Source organism: Camelus ferus, chromosome 3 (genome assembly GCF_009834535.1).
Source record: "Camelus ferus isolate YT-003-E chromosome 3, BCGSAC_Cfer_1.0, whole genome shotgun sequence".
NCBI lineage: Eukaryota > Metazoa > Chordata > Mammalia > Artiodactyla > Camelidae > Camelus > Camelus ferus.
The window spans coordinates 86,773,086-86,791,279 of NC_045698.1; the positions used below are offsets into that span (position 1 = coordinate 86,773,086).

Genomic DNA, 18,194 nt, shown 5'->3' on the forward strand with positions numbered 1-18,194 from the left:
ATAAATCTTTACTTTTAGAAAATGTAAACCTAAATTTTTGGCCCCAAAGTTTATGTGACTGTTATATATACATTGGTTTATCTCAAAGACAGCAACTCATCAATCCTTTAAGGATGACAGAGGTGCTTCTCTTTTGGAAATTGTTCCATTTCCCTTAATAATCTGGTTTCATATATTCTTTTGAATATTCTTCTTGAAGTCAGCAGAGTTCCTCTTCTGGTGCTAATAGTACAGACCTGCTGATAGTGTTGACCAGGAAAATCACCTGGGTTTACTTGATTGATTAAGAATTGATCTCATTACTTTTCCATACTCTTGCCATTAACAATGAAATTTCACACATATTCCCACAAATATGAAATAATAAGACCTAAGGACAAAGCCCATGAGTAAGACAAAATGGATAACAGAAGTAATCACTGTGTATTATGACTGCAAAAATCAATAAAGCAAATATGTTATTCTGTTTAAGTGTCATATTACAATAACGTTTTTCTGAAGACTGTTGTCTGAATCCAATTTAAAATGGCATCTGCTTGTGTTTGCTTAAAACAAAAGGGTGGTTGACTTAATGAATTATTTACAGGCATGCAATATGGCAACAGTGTCATTATGAACTCTCTTCTAAGATCTCCTCTGGCTACTCCTGGCAGGGTGTCAATTTGCTTGTTTTTATGGTAGGTGCAAGAAATTGCTAAGCTATTCAAAGAAATGAGATTCTGCCATTGGACTTAGTAATGCACACAAACCCAGTAAGAAAGCAATGGTGACAAGAATGGCGGAAACATTTATTTAGCATTAACAATGTGTAATGTGGAGCTCAAGGAAAGAAGGAACCATTAGAATTACATAAAGCTGAAAGCAGCCTTGAAAACAGGCCTAAGGCTTCAAAGAAATCAGGCCAGGTCTATGAGAAAAACAGAAGAGAAAGAAAAAATGTATACGCTGTGACCTCTTTCTTCTCCGTGTTATGTATGCTACCTATTTCTCAGTACCTGCTTGGGAAGGGAGGATGGGAGTTTGGGAGTTTTTGTACCACAATGACGAGGTAGAAGAAATTAAATGAACTTTGGCATTTATAAGAAACCAAAATAAAAGACTTAAGGAGAAACATCATGGATACAAAGTGGCTTGGCATGTTAAATCTAATTATTTTCCTACCAATCTCAAATTTGGTAACATCCTACCAATCCCAAATTCAGTAACATCCTACCAATCCCAAATTTGCTACAATTTATTTCTATTAAACCAGTGTGTCTAGACAGCCTATTGAGGCAGGTGGTTGTTAGAAGGTCAAAATCTAGTGAAGGCCCCAAATCACAGCAAAATCTCATAAAGGAGGTAGGAACCATGTGTAACCTGGCACAATGTGTTGACTATAATCACTGATCAATGATAATGGGTGATGGAACCATTTCAGTGAACTGAAATTTCAATTTATAAAAAAGGTTTTGTGAGACTATTCTGTCAACTAAAACCAGCTGCCAGTGGTAATTTCTGCCTGCAGTGTCAGCCCCAGAATATGAGAAAGGGGCTATAAAGAGAACAAGTAGGATTTGAAACTCTGTATTTATTCTTCCAAACTCTTTGACAATTGCCTGGCATGTGCTGCGCCCTGCACCAGGCTAGGAACATCCAGTGGTGAAGCAGGCTGCCCATCATCCCAGCCTTCATGGATCATCTAGCAGGAAATTTTTGTTTGAATATTTGATGGGCTTTATTGCCAGAGGTTCTGGTGGAGAACTAGTATTTTTACCTTAAAATGCTGATTATACTCTGAGGGCTATGATTGTTTAGATCTATGTTTTCTTATTTGAATCAGACACCAAAATGTAAAAGGTGTAGATTTTCTTTTTAACTCTTACAAAGGTAAATTCTTAAAAGCTAATAAAAATGTAAACAAAGTGTGATTAAATGTGATTTATATTGAAGGCTCAAGGTATACATGCTCTTGTGATGGCATGAATGGGGTGAGTGAGCTTTATTGTGAAAACAGAAGCTTTGAGCTAAAGAGATCTCCTGGTGGATTTGCAAGGCCAGGATATAAATTCAAATTGTGTTTTCCAATTTGAAAGATGAAGAAGAATTAGAAAAATCACCTCCTCCCCACTGAAAGCAATGCCTTCTCTGACTAACATAGCTTTGAGACACTGTTCAAAGTAAGAAATCACTAATCACCAAGCCAGCGGGTAGGACTGATGAATTTTCTCTGACTCTAATCACAGATCAAATTTGCCAGAAAATAGTCAATGTACATTGTCTTTTTGTAGTTCTAGATGTAAATTTAAATTTGGAGTTGTCAAGTCTAGTGGTCTTTTTTATCTTTTTATGGTTCCCATAGCCATGTTATTTTTATGCCCTGAAAGTGGCAGTAAAGAGAAGGCTAAGGGCAGGGACTCTGATTCCCAGGAATCCTGGGCATAAGTCCTGGCCCTCTTTAGGAACAAACTGTGCAGCTTTGGAGAAGCCATTTGACCTTTCTGAGCTTCTATTTTCTCACTGAGAAATGTGGAAAATAATAATAGCTAAATTCTTTGATTTAGCTATTATTATAATACCTAATGGAGGTGAAATAAGATAACATAACAACTCTTAGTCTAATAATACATGCTTAAAAATGTCAGTCATATTACTATCATATCATCATCATCATTTTGGTTTTCTTACCAATAACCCCTCTGACAGTTCGTCAATATTAAGTCAATATGACAATATCTACTTAGTCATATGAGACCCCAGGTCTACCAGTTGCATGCTGGTAAGTCATCATATATGGGGATGACAAGGGAAGAATGATCTATCAAATAAAATCAGAGATATATGTTGACTGTAAACTCTTACTTCTATGGAGAACTCAAGGCTTTGCCTTTCCTATCTGTAGCTCATTCTGCCTCCAACCAGAAAGACCTCTGCTATGTGCATCAAAGACAAGGACAATAGAACCACTCTCCTACAGAAGAGGGAGAAAAGTGAAGAGGCTGAGGGCTCTTCCTGCCAGTGGAGTACTCTTTAAATTGGTTTCCTTTGGGCTTTATTTCCTCTTTGGAAAATATTGTTTCTTTCGAATTCTTTCCTATTATTTTGTCCCTCCTGTTCTCTCCCAAGTTACTGGTGAGAGATATAAAGCTGTCTGCTGTTTGGGAAGAGCCTTCTGAAATGGGAGGGTCTTGAAAAACCAGGATTGAATCCATTGGCAGGGGGAGGGAACAAAATAAGGGAAGCTCTGCTCCAGGGAGAAAGTCTTTTTTCCTTGTACAGGGTTTTCACTTTACTGTGTCGTTATAGTTCAAGGAGCAAAATCAAGGAAGAGACACCAAATGGGACCTGTCTTCCTTTAGTCACCAAGACAGAAAGCCACAGAGGGCCCAAAACCTCTAGAATTCATTAAGTACACTAGCTGAGAGTAGATTCATTTATTCTTCAGAAATATCTGGGAGTGGCAGGCAGCTGCTGCAGAGTTCCAGGATTCTAATTCTGTCAGTATACTCTGGAGCATTGGGGAACAGAAGTGATGTTTCTCAATATTTTAAGTACCAAATGCCACTTAATTAAGCACTCTTTGGAAAACCACAGTTGACTGATATCTTGTTCATTTAATTTTAATATGTCTACTGAGTCGACAACATAATGCGATTAATAATACTTGTCATGTAAGGCTTATAATCAGCAAATAGTTAAGATATGTGGGATCAAATATGCTCTATTCTTTCTTTTCACACCCTTATTGTTCATATCAATTTTGTATTAATTTTATATTAAAATATTTAAAAATAAAGAAATCCATTTAAACTATGTTTATATACTATTATAGTGCCTTTTATTTATATATAGTATTGATATATTATTTTATACAATGAAAACAATAATCATACCAAGTTTATTATCATCTCAATTTAAGAGATAAACTGACACTAAGAGAAATCATGTCTTGTGTAAGGTTCCCAAAGTTAATAAATGACAGAATTAGGAATAAACCCAGCTGTTCTGAAACCAAGTTTGAGATCTGTTTTCACCTCACTACAGTTGACTTTCTGGTACAGTCTCAAAGCAGAGAGGAGTTTTGTATTTCAATGGCTTTCAACTTTGTTTTAGCATTGACTTTCTTTCTCACATGAATTGTCATGTATCAACCTGATGCACACAATGAATAAAAGTGGGCAGCAGAACATCTGCTTGGTTCCCCTCCATCTCCATCATGCAGACACCTCTGAGGAACTTCCACCAAATCCTAAGGGCTTTTCAGATCATGGTTTGAAGGCACTTAGTATCTAGAGCTATCTTATCATTTTTGGGCATGATCATGTGTGGGCAGAAAAGGCTACCAGTTTGTGGGGCCCAGTGCAAAATGGAAATGAAGGTCTCCATGTTAAAAAATTATTAAGCATTTCAAGATGACAACAGCAGAACCAAGCATGAGGCCCTTTTGAATGACTGTATAGGCTGCATGTCTATGAGGCTGGCCTTGTGTGTGGACCAGGATTTATCTTCAAAACTGTTTTACTAAGTGGTCTCTAAACCAGCGTGTTTATCTTTTCTCAGTGACCCTTGTCTATACTAGTTCATTCTCATATTTATATTTGTGTAGGGGAAGGATCATTAAATCTATTCACATTATATGGTAATAGGGTAATTCTTAAATTACTAAAAAATACTTTGCTCCTGCCCACATACCAGACATTTACTCTAGCTCATAGTAGATACTTATATCCCCAGTGGAGATTAGTATTTCATTTAAAAAGGAGGCTGAAGTGAAAGATATTCAGCTTCTAAAATGGAAGCTCAAAGCTTGAGAGCAGATTTTAAAATTCCTTTAACCTCCTCCTCCCACTTCTTCCCCTACCGTTACAATATCAACTATCAATCTTGGTGGGCTCAGTTAATAGACTGTGTCACTAGACTGTGATAGAGACACCACCATATGTTCATTATACCTGTCTCATATTGCTCCTGGACACCCAGGTAGATGGTGTTTCCCAGTCTCTGTTGCAGGTAAATGGCTAATAGAGTGAGGATGGAGTGATCCTTATCACTTCTAGGCTTGGCATCCAAACCTGTCACTCCTCCAGTCTCTTTCTCCTCATCTGCAGCCAAATGCAGAGGACCCAGTGAAGAACTCAGATATCCTAGAAGATGGTACAGTTAGCAGTTGGAAGGACCCTAGGGTCCTGAATAATTCTATGCATCAAAGCATCTTGGTCCCCAGTATACCCCCTGGTCCACAATAGACTGTGGTGGAACTGAGAATAAATCTGTACAATATTATGTGAACAAGATTTGGGGTGGTTGTTATAACAGAATTACTCTATTTGACTAATACACATAGTATAGAGCAGACATTTCTGATATTACTGGGGCTTAGCAGGAGTGAGGAAGAAAGATATAAGTAAGTACTTTAAATAAGGGCTTTCTTTCTAATCCCAGGAAATTTGTGTGAGGAGACATGGAGGTAGAATGGATGGTTATATGGCCATGTTTGTACGTCTCTTGAGTTTCCTCTGTGGGTATTATCTTAGAAAAGAGGAATCACGTTAAATATACTGAAAGGACTGTTAGGGTATCATTTTTTGCCATTATTCGCCTTTCTGACTCTGAGAGGAGACCTCCTTACCCTGATAAAGGATAGATCATGTCAACCTAATGGGGCACCACATCCAGGTGGAGGAAATCCCTGAAATTTAGTTTTCCCAAGCACCTCTGCTTCCTAACTGGTGTAGACAGAACATGTAGTAGTAGAGACTGACTGGAGAAGAGGCCAGAGGGAGGTGTGATGTAAGATAACTCACAGCACAGGCAGCTGAGGGGATAACCATGATAGGGTCAAATGGAAGTCAAAGCCACAACTCACAGAAATCTGCAGATGGAGCACAAACCCAAATGAGGTCAAAATCGCCTGAGAGCACTAATGGGCTCCAACCCAACTGAGTCAACATCACGAGTTACCTCGCTGCAGAATTCAGCTGTGAACACTTTCAGAGTAAGCCGCACATGAATGGAGAAAAGGCAGAAAAGTTGAGATAGAAAGGCCCTAACTCTTCTCCAGTTCTGGAAAGTTTCATAAGCCACACTTTCAACCAATATCCCCCAAAAATATCACCAGGAAAGAAACAGGGCATGGGAGATACCTCAGAGGAAAAAAGGCTTACTCAAATTACTAAACACTGTAAATAGGCTGTTTAAATTACTAGAATGGATTACACTTTAAACAAAATTGAACACTAAGCCATTTTTTTTTCCTACTGAACATCAGGTGGGAGATGGGGAGCTGGCCAGGATCTCGGACTGGGAGGTGTGGATAATGACAAGGTTGGAAGCTCATATTAGTTTAAGACAAAGTATTCCTGTTTTCTTTGCAAATCTGAGTTTTGTTATGAGTTAAATTTGGTGAATCTACTACATATGACTAAAAGAAAAGCAAACTAAACAGTTGCAAACAGTCTGCTAAAACTCCACACACCTCAGGACTCTCTCCTGTGAAAGTCTGGCAGTGACAGATTTCTGTAGATGAATGTCATTCCTTTTCTTTATTCAGCGGTGCCATGTATTCTTTTAAAGTATAATTTCCCCACCTCTATTTTTGTGAAATATAACACACAAGAAGGAAAAATGCATAAAACAGTGCCAGGCTTTTTCATGCTTTCTTCCTGAGCAGGGCCCTGGAAAACTGAGCTTGCCAAGAACAATGTCAGAAACATCAGTTGACTACACTGATAACAACATACCCAGAAGGCAGGTTGTCTGACAATAAAGTTGCCAAAAAAGAAATGGCTGTACCTGTGGAGATCTTGAGCATCTCCAGGAAGGTGGTCCATCACCAGTGCGAGCAGCAGAACTCCTTATTCTAACCAGGGGAAGCTTACTGAGGACTCTGAGCCATTTGGCTTTGCTGGGTCACTCCACGAAAGATGCAAGTCCTACACCCTGGAGCAATGAAAGTTTTATCAAGAAGGCAGTAATCACCATCACTACCACTACTAAGCACTTCCCTCTTCATACCAATCTTTAAATTTCACTTTGGTTAGTGATCAAAACCAAAGCCTATCCCATGATACTTGGCCACCAGATATGACTGCATGAGTAGGAAATTGCTACAATAATTAAGTAGGAAAGTGGTTGGTTGCTCTTGCTTTGCGTGGTATTTTTGCATGTTTATACTTTGCATATGCTAAGTTGCTTTAACCAACGTTTGAGGGCACCAAAATTGCCAACCACAGTTTTAAGTGGTGGTAGGAGAGTCTAAGGTTGAACAGTTCAGAGTTTAACTGTAAAATGGGTTTACATTTTCCACCCACACTAGAACATTTTGGTTCATATCAGATTGTATCTCTTGCCCAGAGGACATGCCAAAGTATTCTTGTTAGGCTGGCAGGGAGAGCACAGAAAGTAAGAATAGAGGTGGGGTGGACAGCCCCTGGGATCCATAGTAAAAGTTTGTGTAAGACCATGTCCTACTCTGGTGAGTGATGCTGACTTGCCAGGTTGTCTTCCCTTTCCTCTATCTTAGAAATATTTTAGGAGGAGAGAGAATTAGGAGAAAACACCATAGACTTTATGACCTCATTCGTTGGTAAAGTATCAAGAGCTGTTTGGGTTCAGGTGTGCTCTTCACTTGCAAAACAACCCAAGTCTTGATCACTTTTCTTACTGTTTATGTAGTACGAATTCATTTTCTCCATCAAAGAGCCTGTAAGCTTATTTGGGGCTGACACACTCAAACCGGGATACTTCAAGGAGGGTTTAATAGAGGAAGAAAGGTGAGTACAGTGCCCTGGGAGTAACAGAGCTGCAGATACCACCCGAAGCTCAGAGAAAGCCAAAGAGGAGAGTCCTGAAGCTTCTGCTCTATGAACTTTGATAGAGCCAGTTGAAGTGGGGCAGGCCAGATGGAGGGAGAGAGTGCTCTCTTACCTTCCTTGCCCCTCCTGCCAGGGGCTCCCAAAGACGGAGCACAAGTCGAAGCCAGAAGGCTCAGGAGTCCTGAGGAGCTCTGTATGCCCAGAGCATAGTCGAGAGGGTCAGAGAGGGGATCTGGGAGGGGCAAACTAAGGATCCTCAGCACAGACACATTACCCTTTCTCTTTTAAACATAGGGCACCTGGCCTCAGTAACCAGCTGTTTGATTAAGAGGCTGCTCTTGGCATATCAACAGCTCTTTCTCCTTATCTGTATAGCAGCAAGGCACCTACCTGCTTCCAGTCCTTACAGAAAAGGAACGGTTTATATTTATTTAAAGTGCCCTAGAAGAATCTAACTACAGGAATGATTTCAAAGCATAATTTAAACCAAAGCAATAACAGACCCCTAAAAGCCCTGATCAAGAGTCCTAAATAAATTCACCTTCTATAATTGCCAGTACGTGTCTATGTCCTCAACTTTATGAACCAACTACAGGCTCCCGGAGTTTACATCCCTCCCTGATCAATCTTCAGTAAGGAATTTACTTCTCTAATAACACGCTTCTCAACATCAGGCAGGTCCCAGAATGACCATCAAACAGAGGCAATGTGAACAGCTGGGAGTATCTGATGGTAGTAAACACAGATGTGCCTGACAGGACATTAACTGCTTAGCACATTGATGTAACTGACGTCCCAATGTTCAGCAAAGCTTTGTAGTCCCTGAGATGCTACTGCCTGGGTATAATGATTGCCGTGTTTCCCATCCGCTCTTTGGTGGTGTTTTCTGCAGCACTGGATGCAGTGCTTCAGCTCGGTGTTAATTATGAGATCAGCTCAAGGCCTGTGATTTAGAGCCTGGGTGCAGAACCCTTTCAGTAATTCAGTTCCCGTAAGTCTGTGTTATTGGCTCCTGAATGTGGCTGCTTAAGCTAATTAAAAAATAAGCTGAAGAAATTCATTTCTTAAGCAAAATTAAATCTGATATACACACTGAATATTGCACCTTGTCATGTCCATATCTAGCTCAATTCTACTTTTTACTGCTCACTTTTCAGCCTGAGAATTCCCATTTAAAACAAATGTTTGGATTATTGAACAGACAGAATTGGCCTTTTTGAAAATGTTTGGTTCTAAAACAACTTGGATAAAGTATTGAAGTATAAACAAGATTTTTAGTGTTCTTCCGTGGCATTATTAGTCAACCAACATCACTGTTAGATGACAAATGACAGTCTCTCAGTAAAATGGGAATAATCCTTCAAATAACCTGTCCTTTGCATAAGAAAGTGGTATTGTTGGACCTGATAGGCATGAGAAAACAGTATTGATAACGTGATGAGGGGTGACTATAGCTCTACCCTGTCCTACCCAATCTACCTAACACCAATGTCATGGATATTTGCAGTGTTGGCTGGTAAAATTAAGAGCAGGCTTTTGCAAGAAACAAAGTCTTTTAGTTTTTTAACCCAAACAAACAAACACATAAAACAATTGCCACCTAGTTTCATATCAACATGCTCTGTGTCTCTGCATGTCTAAGCTTCCAGATCTAATGGAGAAAAATCTCTGGGCGTGGTCACTTGCTAACATCTTGTTAGCCATCTGTCTTGCTAAACTGCATTCTTCAGGCACAGGCTATCCTGACCAATGAAATCCACCACTGCTTACGAAAATCTCCTGAATAGCCTCAGACTACTGTTAATCGGTAAGAGTGTCACTCACATAAAGCCCTTTGCAAAAACCTTGAAAAATCTGAGTACTATTTTCTGTTAGAGAATTGCTAGTCAGGATGGTAAGGAGGTTTTATCTCTTGGCCGTTCTGATTATTCAAAGCAGTTATCTGGAGTAATAGTCTCAGAGGGAGTTTGGGGTGAGTCTCAGGTTCATCGGAAAAGAAGGCAGGATTGGCTGGGTGGTCCTAAGGCTGGGCCATTGCATCATCCCTTCATCTGTCAGTCTCTACTCTCTTTTCCAAGCACTGAGACACACGAATGTTTCTTGAAGTGTAACTGCGTTTCACAGACCATACATGTGATGATTTTATTATAATGATTATATAGGTATAATGTACATACATAGACATTATATATTAAAAATATAACTTAGCACATAAAAATCTGGAAGAATTAACCAAATTTGGCTAAGTTTGAAAAAGTAATTTAATCTTTATTTTAAAAATACCTAAGTTTATAGTTGTGGTAAATATGACAAAATCCTATAGTCAGAAAATCAATCATTTAACTTTCAAAAAATTATGCTAGACTATAGGGTTCCAGAGATAAATATAAGCTGGTCCTTACCCTTGAGGAACTTGAGTTTTTTTTCTTTTTCTTCTTTGATTTCAACCAATTTTCACTCTCACTTGGGTATCAGCTATGGTTTTGAGGTGAGTCAGCTTAGTCAACCACTAGTGTTCTTTGGTTCCCAATAATATGGCAGCTTTTCGAATCCTTAAATAGTTGCAGGTCCTGGAAGAGAAGAAATGTAATGTCTATACCTGGTCCAATGATTGACTGGTTCCGGGGATTGATCCTCAGTCCCCAGAGAGCGGAGTCACAGCAGTTATCATCCTAAAGCACTCTCATTAGGCCACTGTGATAAGTTACTAATTTAAACTGGAAATTCTAACCATTAAGTAGTTTGGAATAGCTGAGTCAATCCATCAGGGTACTCTTCCCATTGGGGAAAGTAAATTAAGATCTGAAGCCTGCTACGTGATTAATGAACCAAAACACAAGGTATTGAGTGGTTTTAAGAGTTTGATTCCACAAGATTTCTTAGAAGTTAGTTGTTTGATACGAAACTTTCTTTCATATATAATATATATGTATTTCATATATTTTATATATATAATTTTTTCTCTTATACCAACTGGAGTTTATCATGTAGTTATTAACTCAGGTTAATCTAATGAATAGTTCTCTTTTTTAGAGGAAATAGAGTTACACATAGTTTTTTTTTAAAATAATAGCATTTAGTTCCGGTGGTGTGGAATAACATAAGCTTTAATTCAACTTCAGGAGACCCACCTGATCCTGGAGATCTTGGATGTTGTGACAGGAGGGAAGTTGTGTGGTGTGCAGGAAGAGACTGGTGAGGAGATAGGCTGGGATGCTAATAATGAAACCAGTGTGGTGGAGATGATGGAGTTACAGCAATGGTGTGAGGACAGCCGTAAATGCCCCACCAACCCTTCCCTGATCTCTTACAGGACAGCAATTCAGTAGGAGGGAAGGGTGCAATGGGTGCTGTCCTAGGCAGCAGAAGGCAAAGGGAACAGGTAAACAGAGAGGCAGGAGATCCCAGTGAAGAAGTTTGGGGCAAGATTTGAGACCTGGGGCTGGCTAAAGATACTTTGAGTTCTTAAGCACAAAAATAAATACTTGCCCCTGCATACTCTGTCATACCATGTGTTGTTAAACATAAGACAAAAGTAATATGTGAAACCAGTAAAAGATGCCCAGAAAAGTTATATTTTTTTTATCATAGCTATCTATATCAATTCCTTTTAAAAAATACAAAATATAAACTATATCCAAAAAAGGCACATGCTTGGTTTCACTTTCAGGTGTTCAATAATGCTAGTCTGTAATATTCAGGATAATTCTGACTACTCAAAACTCAACTAATTCAGCTCTGTGAGCATAAGGTCTGCCCTTTGGTTTACCATCACGTACCCAACAGGTGAAGTGTTCTGAGCAATGTAGGAAATAATAAATATTTGTAGATGGAGGGGCTGACAGATTAAATCTATCCTATACATATTAAAAGAAACTTTTACCAACTCATACCCATCCAGTTGGGGTGGAGAGCAAAGAAGGGATATGCTGTCCAGCTCACTACAAAGACTACAAGGTCAATAATGCACCCTATTATCTACAGCTTTTGATCTTTTAGGTTTCATGCTTCTGAAATATTTACATTATTTTCTGATATCAGCCTCTACTTGCCACCTGGTTATCCTTTATAAAATTAGTTTTAATCCAACTATGTCTGGTATTTGCTTTCCTGTAGCTATCTTTCTTCCTGTTATATGGCTGGCTCTGGGAGAGGGACAGATAAGGTTATCTAATTTACAGCAGTCTTACCAGAGCCTGGGGCAGAGCAAAGGATCAATAGACAGTTGTTGAATACATAGATGATGGCTGTCTTCTTATTTCCTTCCCCCTTTTTCCCCCTGCTGGAGCCCTCTAAATAAGATGGCCATAAACTCTGTCATTTACTTAGAGTGAAAGGAGGTGCTACTGATGATTATACCAGGACAAAGTCAGAATATGAAACTGTCCCACCCAAGCTGTGACATAAGATACTCTGCTTTCAAAGGTCTCTTCCATTTATCCCCACCCCTGCCCTGACCAAGGCTTTCTCAGTGATAATGGGCAAACCAGTTTTAGATCAAAGATGTCAGGGATCAGAAAATTTCATTATTGCTTTTATAGCAAGCAGCTTGCCAGTAAGGCTTGTCTTTCTCCCAAGACCTCAACAAGTTCTTTTTCCGGCTATTTATGCTTTGTTTTGCTTGTTTGTTTGTTTTGTTGTTTTTAAGGATCTGTTGTTCTTAGGTCTAGCTTTCAGGGTGATTCAGAATTTCTTTATCCTAGACAGTCTTGCTACCTGGTTCTCATTTCCTAACCATCCTGCTTGGTTATTACAGACTTTCTGTTCCAGGCACTCTCCTGAGTTAATTATCTGGCTTCTGTGATTCTCCCCCACTCCCTTTGGAACTCGTGTTGGCAACTTCTAGCATTTTCTTGACAAGCACCAGACAACAACGATGCAGATGAGCCAGCCTGGATTTTGGCTGAAACTCTCACCCCTCAAAAGTGACGTGGAAGCTTCCCTACTGCTCCCTCCTGCCTTATATCTTCCCCAGGTCTCAACTTGGGACTTGGAGAGCAACACTCTCACCTTTAAAATGGAATGCAGACCAGTACTTATCAAGTAAGGTGGCTTTCTTTATAATGGCTACCAGTCATGTAGCAGAAATCAGAAAAAAAAATATCCATCAGATTAACATTGTATGGATGATTGGGGAAATTTTTAAAGCAAGTATCATGAAGAAGAGAAAGTCTGTAGTTCCCTTGCTCTGGGTACTTCATCGAGAGCTCTAGCTCCATTCTGCTAGACACAGAATGGATTTTTGTTCCTGTTGTTCTCCATTCTTACAGGGTAGGCACAAGAGTGATGTTGTTAATAGGGGTGCAAGCAGAATGTGAGGTTGCCTGGCAGTCTGAGTTTACATCGCAGCTGTTTACAGGAGTTGTATGGGAAAGACAGCTTCTAGATCTACGGATCTTTGTGCCTATGGGAAATTGCCATCGGTCCCATTAGGGCAAGGAATTCCCTAGATCCATGGGAGGTTGAGTTGTGAGCACTGATTAGAAAACAAACTGCAGATAGTGTGATATTTACATCTCCCGTGCATCATGCTATACATGGAATCAGTCAGCATGACTAGAACTTATAAGTTTCAAATAAAAAGACAACTAAACCTAGATGATTTCAATCTGAAAAACACATTCAGGAGTTAGGCCTTCCTGTGGTTTTATTAGAAAGGAAATTCCATTGCTCTCTTGATTCCCTTTTAATAGAGGTACTGATAAAAGTAAAATGGAAACGAAAGATGATGGATGGCCAATAGGTACTTTACTCAATGACAGAAAACAAGACATACAAATAGAAATATTAATCAATGCTCTGAGCTTAGCTGAGGTGCTAAGCTGTGGAATGTAATACATCCCACAGCTTAATTATTATTTTTATGGATGTAGTGGCCCAATGCACTCCAGGCAATTGCGTCAATAAAATCTTCTGCTAGAGTGGGTTCGGCACAGGGTTATGCTACTTTTCTGTCCAGCGAACAGCTTTGGATTTATTGGATTCATGCTAATATTTTCAGCAGTGTGTCCTGTATCGTCTTCATTTTCTTTCTTTCCTTTTTTTTTCAATGCACAGCTGAAGACACCTGCATTCAATTCCCAAGCTGGACTTTAGTTTTGTTCTGGAGATGTGCCTGCTCACACCAAAAAATATGTCAATTGAACTGAGCCTTGTGAGGCTGCATAAAATCAAGATCACTACAAAAATAAATTGGCTGAAACAAATGCTTTCAGCAGAAATGTCACTACTGTACAAGAAATAAGAGATTTTTTTTTTCTCTTGGGAAAGACTAGTGGATTACAAAGAATTTTTTTCCTATGTTAAATTTTAAACACAATTTTTCCACAGAGAGCATTTGTTTAAGGCATACAAGAAGGGAAACTAAAATTTCTCTTGTCCAGCAATGAATCTTCAGAAAAATAATTTAATTTAATGTAATGCCGTACTTTGTAGGAAACAAAAAAACAAACAAACAAACTAATGCAGGGGAAATCATGCCAGAGAGTTTCTTTTTCCCTTTGGGTTGTCATATTATCAACTGCTGTCACTAATTACATTATGTCTCCTTACTTTGCAAGGTGAGATTCTTTAGGCTAGCTCCTAAGGATGATAAAATAAATGCTCATAGGTCATGAAGAACTTGAGAAAAATTATGGAAATTCAAAGAACGAGGCCTTCTGCTTTTTCTCAAGACATTTTTCTACACACACCTAAACAGCATTAAAACATTGACTTCCCGTAAACAGAACTGTGTCTATTATTGTCAGTTTCCAAATCCTGACTCAATCAGGGAAACAAATTTGAAGCAAAATGTTATCCTTACATTTGGTATTTTTTTTTCAATTTCCTTTCTAAAAATGTTCAATAAAATTTATTCTGAGATGCAAAAATTTTAATTTTCATCTCTCTGGTTTTTCATTGATATGTGTTTCCAAACTATGGTTTCAGCAGATATAATTAAAAGATGATATCAAATGAACTATAAATGGTACAAATTTTTAAAGAAATGCAATGGTAATCTTGTATATCAGAGCTGTGTCTGTGCAACTTACAAACATACAGATGTAAAGAAAAAATGTTCCACTATCCAGATGTTAACTCTAAAATAACTTTAAATATGGGATGTTTTGTCTATACTGTGCTAACCAGCCCAGTGTTTCTGAATATATGACTGTTCATACTGTGTAGACAAAACAGATGGATAATCTGACAGCACCATTCATTTTTTGGTATCCAGATGTTCTGCCATCAATGTTGGTAAAGCCCTTCCACTGTCTTTAACAGTTGATACTTGATAGAAACTTCAAATCAATTTACTCATTACATTTGGTCGTTTTCTCTGAGAAAAAACCTGATTTTTTTAAACTTTCTGATTATTTAGCCATTATTATTCTGAATAAGTAGTTAATCTGACACTGAGTAGCTTATTATGTACTGTTAAAATGTTAATGGAGAAAGCAAGGCATAATACACACACAAGCATCACGCCGTTTTTTATTTCATATATGAATCCTATGCTGTTAATTGTTTTATGTGTTAGTGATTGGAGATGACACTCTGGTACAAAAATAAAAAAGTAAGTAAGTATATATATACCACTTAAAATTTTACTCACACAATTTCAAGTATACTTTTGTGGGTATTCAAAAAACATCACATACTTCAGGCTTATTTGAAATGTGTTATTTGTAAAGAGATAGGACCTTTATATAATTTTAAAATTCTGCAAATTTATAGCTTGTGAAGTTCTTTTCTTCTTTCACAGTAATGACATGCATCACTTACAGTAGGAATTTTAAGCTAGTGTATTTTTTGCATTTCTTCAGAAGCTCCAACTTAAATATTATTGTGACAATAGGTATCTTTGCTTCAAGAACCCTTCATAAAACGTAAGAGCTTTTAAGTGAAATAAATAAATGCATTGTTCTCTGAGATTAGGTGAGTGTCTTTGAAATTCCCTGTGTTAGAATGTTAATTGAAGTCTGACATAGCATGGGTATAAAATGCATCAACTTACCAGCAGTGAAACTGATTACCAATTCTAATCATTGTCTGCACTGTGACAGCATACTGAGATGGAGATGTTGAATATTTTAGTTTGTGATATTACCACGGTTGTTTAAAGTACTGACTACGTGTTTTGAAACCAATAGAAGTAATTGGTATGCATGTAAGAACTAGCAGGATGAACACATCATTTATTTATAGACTCTTTTGATGTAACTCTATGGGGGAAAAGTTAATAAAACATGGTTCAAAGATAAATTTACACTCGCCACTATAATATGACATAAAGCACAAATTACTGTACCGAAAAAACTGTTTTCTAGTGAAACGTGTTCTTTATCCTTAAGCTATTCACCAAAGCAAGAAGAATAGGGCCCAGAGGAAATATGAGGTACACAGATATTGTTAATTCTTTTAAACTTTTCTGAAGCAACTTGTGACGATTAAAATCCATTTACCAACAACAACAAAAAAATCAAGAAGTATGACAGAGTTCCTAAACCTTCTCATTTCCTCCCATAAAATATAGGTCACATGGTTTCATAGGGCAGGTTTACTAACAAGTCACTATTAGAAACTGAGAAGGACTAGAACATATTCAGGAAGTAACATTATGGCTCATCTCAAAGGTCAAATGTAGAGGAAGGCACTTCTGTGCACACATCCTTTTACAGTGAGGTAGTGACATGCTTTGTCTCTATTCAAATAGGAAAGCACATTTTTCAACAATATTAATTAAATGCCTAATTATGGTCAGAGAACTGCTGACTTCAAACGTGATATGCTTCAGGCAGAATCAAAGCTTACAACAATGGGCCAGAAAAATATAAAACTGCTGACAATAAAAAAAAGTGATGGAGACTAGCCATGGACAAGCAAGAAGGAAAGAAGCTACTAACATAGACGAGTCTCTATAGAGTATGACTGCTGTGTCTCATTAGCACGTGTAGAAGTGTTCGTGGTCATTGGAGACCATGCAGAAGATCATAAGAGATGGGTTTTGGCTTTTAACTTTTACCAACCATGATGTAATCGTAGGCAGGGATTTGAATCCTTCTGAGCCTTATCTTCTTTATCTTGGACTAGATGGTTTCCCACTCTCCTTTTAATTTGGCTCCATGATCTCTTCTCTCAAGAATGTTTTGCCATATGGGAAATTCTAGGTTCAACAAGTAGAAAAGATTTGGCCTGATTCTAGAGCTTACTTGGATGATCTCATTTAATTTTCCCGACAACCTTGTAAGATATTTTATATCTCTTTTTCAGATGAGGAAGTCAACTCTAATGAACGGAGCCAAGATTCAAAATGCAGGCAATCTGGATCCAGAGCTTGGGTGCCTAACATCAAACTACACTACAACGAATGTCTGTGCTTAGTCCAGAGTTTTCTATTGAATACAATGCCTGCATTTTGTGAGTGACTAGCCATGGCCGTAGCTAGCACAGCCAGGTGGCTAGGATCAGTCTGAGAAGAGCTCACTTTTATCTATAGACTGTTTCTACATCAGATTCCTTATTAATCAGAGAGTCAACATCAAAAATCCTGTCTTCAGGTCAGCTAAGTGAAGAAGAAGATAGGATACCCTACCATGTGCCTCCTCTTCTGATCATTTCATCCCTGTAGTTGGGCTTCAGTGTGTAGAGCCTCCATATCAATAGTATTTTATATAATCCTCATGCTCATCAAGCTATGCATTATAAACTTCAGCTCATGCTGCAATTCTTATTAATGTGAATTTTTAAGAGGAGAACATGAGGTTTGAGAATGGCCACTTTTGGCAAAACTATGACTGTAAAAGTAAAAGCCAATATTTAGAAAAATGCTTGACATTTCTCCTTCTTACCTAAATTTATGTGCTTCTGCTAACTCTGCATTTCTGTATGAAGAACTCCCATTCCTTCACTACCCACAGCATGCTTCTGCCTGGCTCATCGCTTTTTTGGACCCATTCTAAGTTTCTGTGATTGTCTTCCTGTCATTAGAGGTAAGTGTAAAGTACACACCTTGTATATCTATGGCTATAGTAAAAAGCTAAACAGGTAAAATTTCATCACCTCTTACCACATACTAGATATGAAAGATGTATGAGTAAACTGGGGTTGCTAAAACAAAACACCACAGACTGGGTGGCCTAAATGACAGCCATTTCTCTCTTTCAGTTCTGGAGGCTGGGAGGTCAAAGATCAAGGTGGTGGTGGGTTTGGTTCCTAGTGAGAGTTCTTCCTGGCTTTCAGGCAGTGTCCCTCTCACTGTGTCCTCACATGATGGAGAAAGAGAGAGACCTGGTCTCTCTCCCTCTTCTTAAAAGGACAGCAAATCCCATGTGTCATGGGGAACCCAACCTCATGACCTCATTTAAACCTAATTTCCTCTGCTGGATGGAAATGACATTGATCTTCATAGAAAAGGAA

General features: G+C 38.4%; 1 long non-coding RNA gene across 1 annotated transcript in view; it reads right to left on the reverse strand.

Annotated features, from left to right (window-relative positions):
- The window catches only part of LOC116662688, a 415,082-nt gene that overhangs the window by 230,134 nt on the left and 166,754 nt on the right, over window positions 1-18,194 (reverse strand). The window contains exons 3-4 of the long non-coding RNA XR_004318685.1: window positions 10,196-10,363; window positions 6,772-6,918 (exon numbers count right to left, since the gene is read on the reverse strand). This is a non-coding gene — a long non-coding RNA (uncharacterized LOC116662688). The remainder of the gene's footprint in view (window positions 1-6,771; window positions 6,919-10,195; window positions 10,364-18,194) is intronic.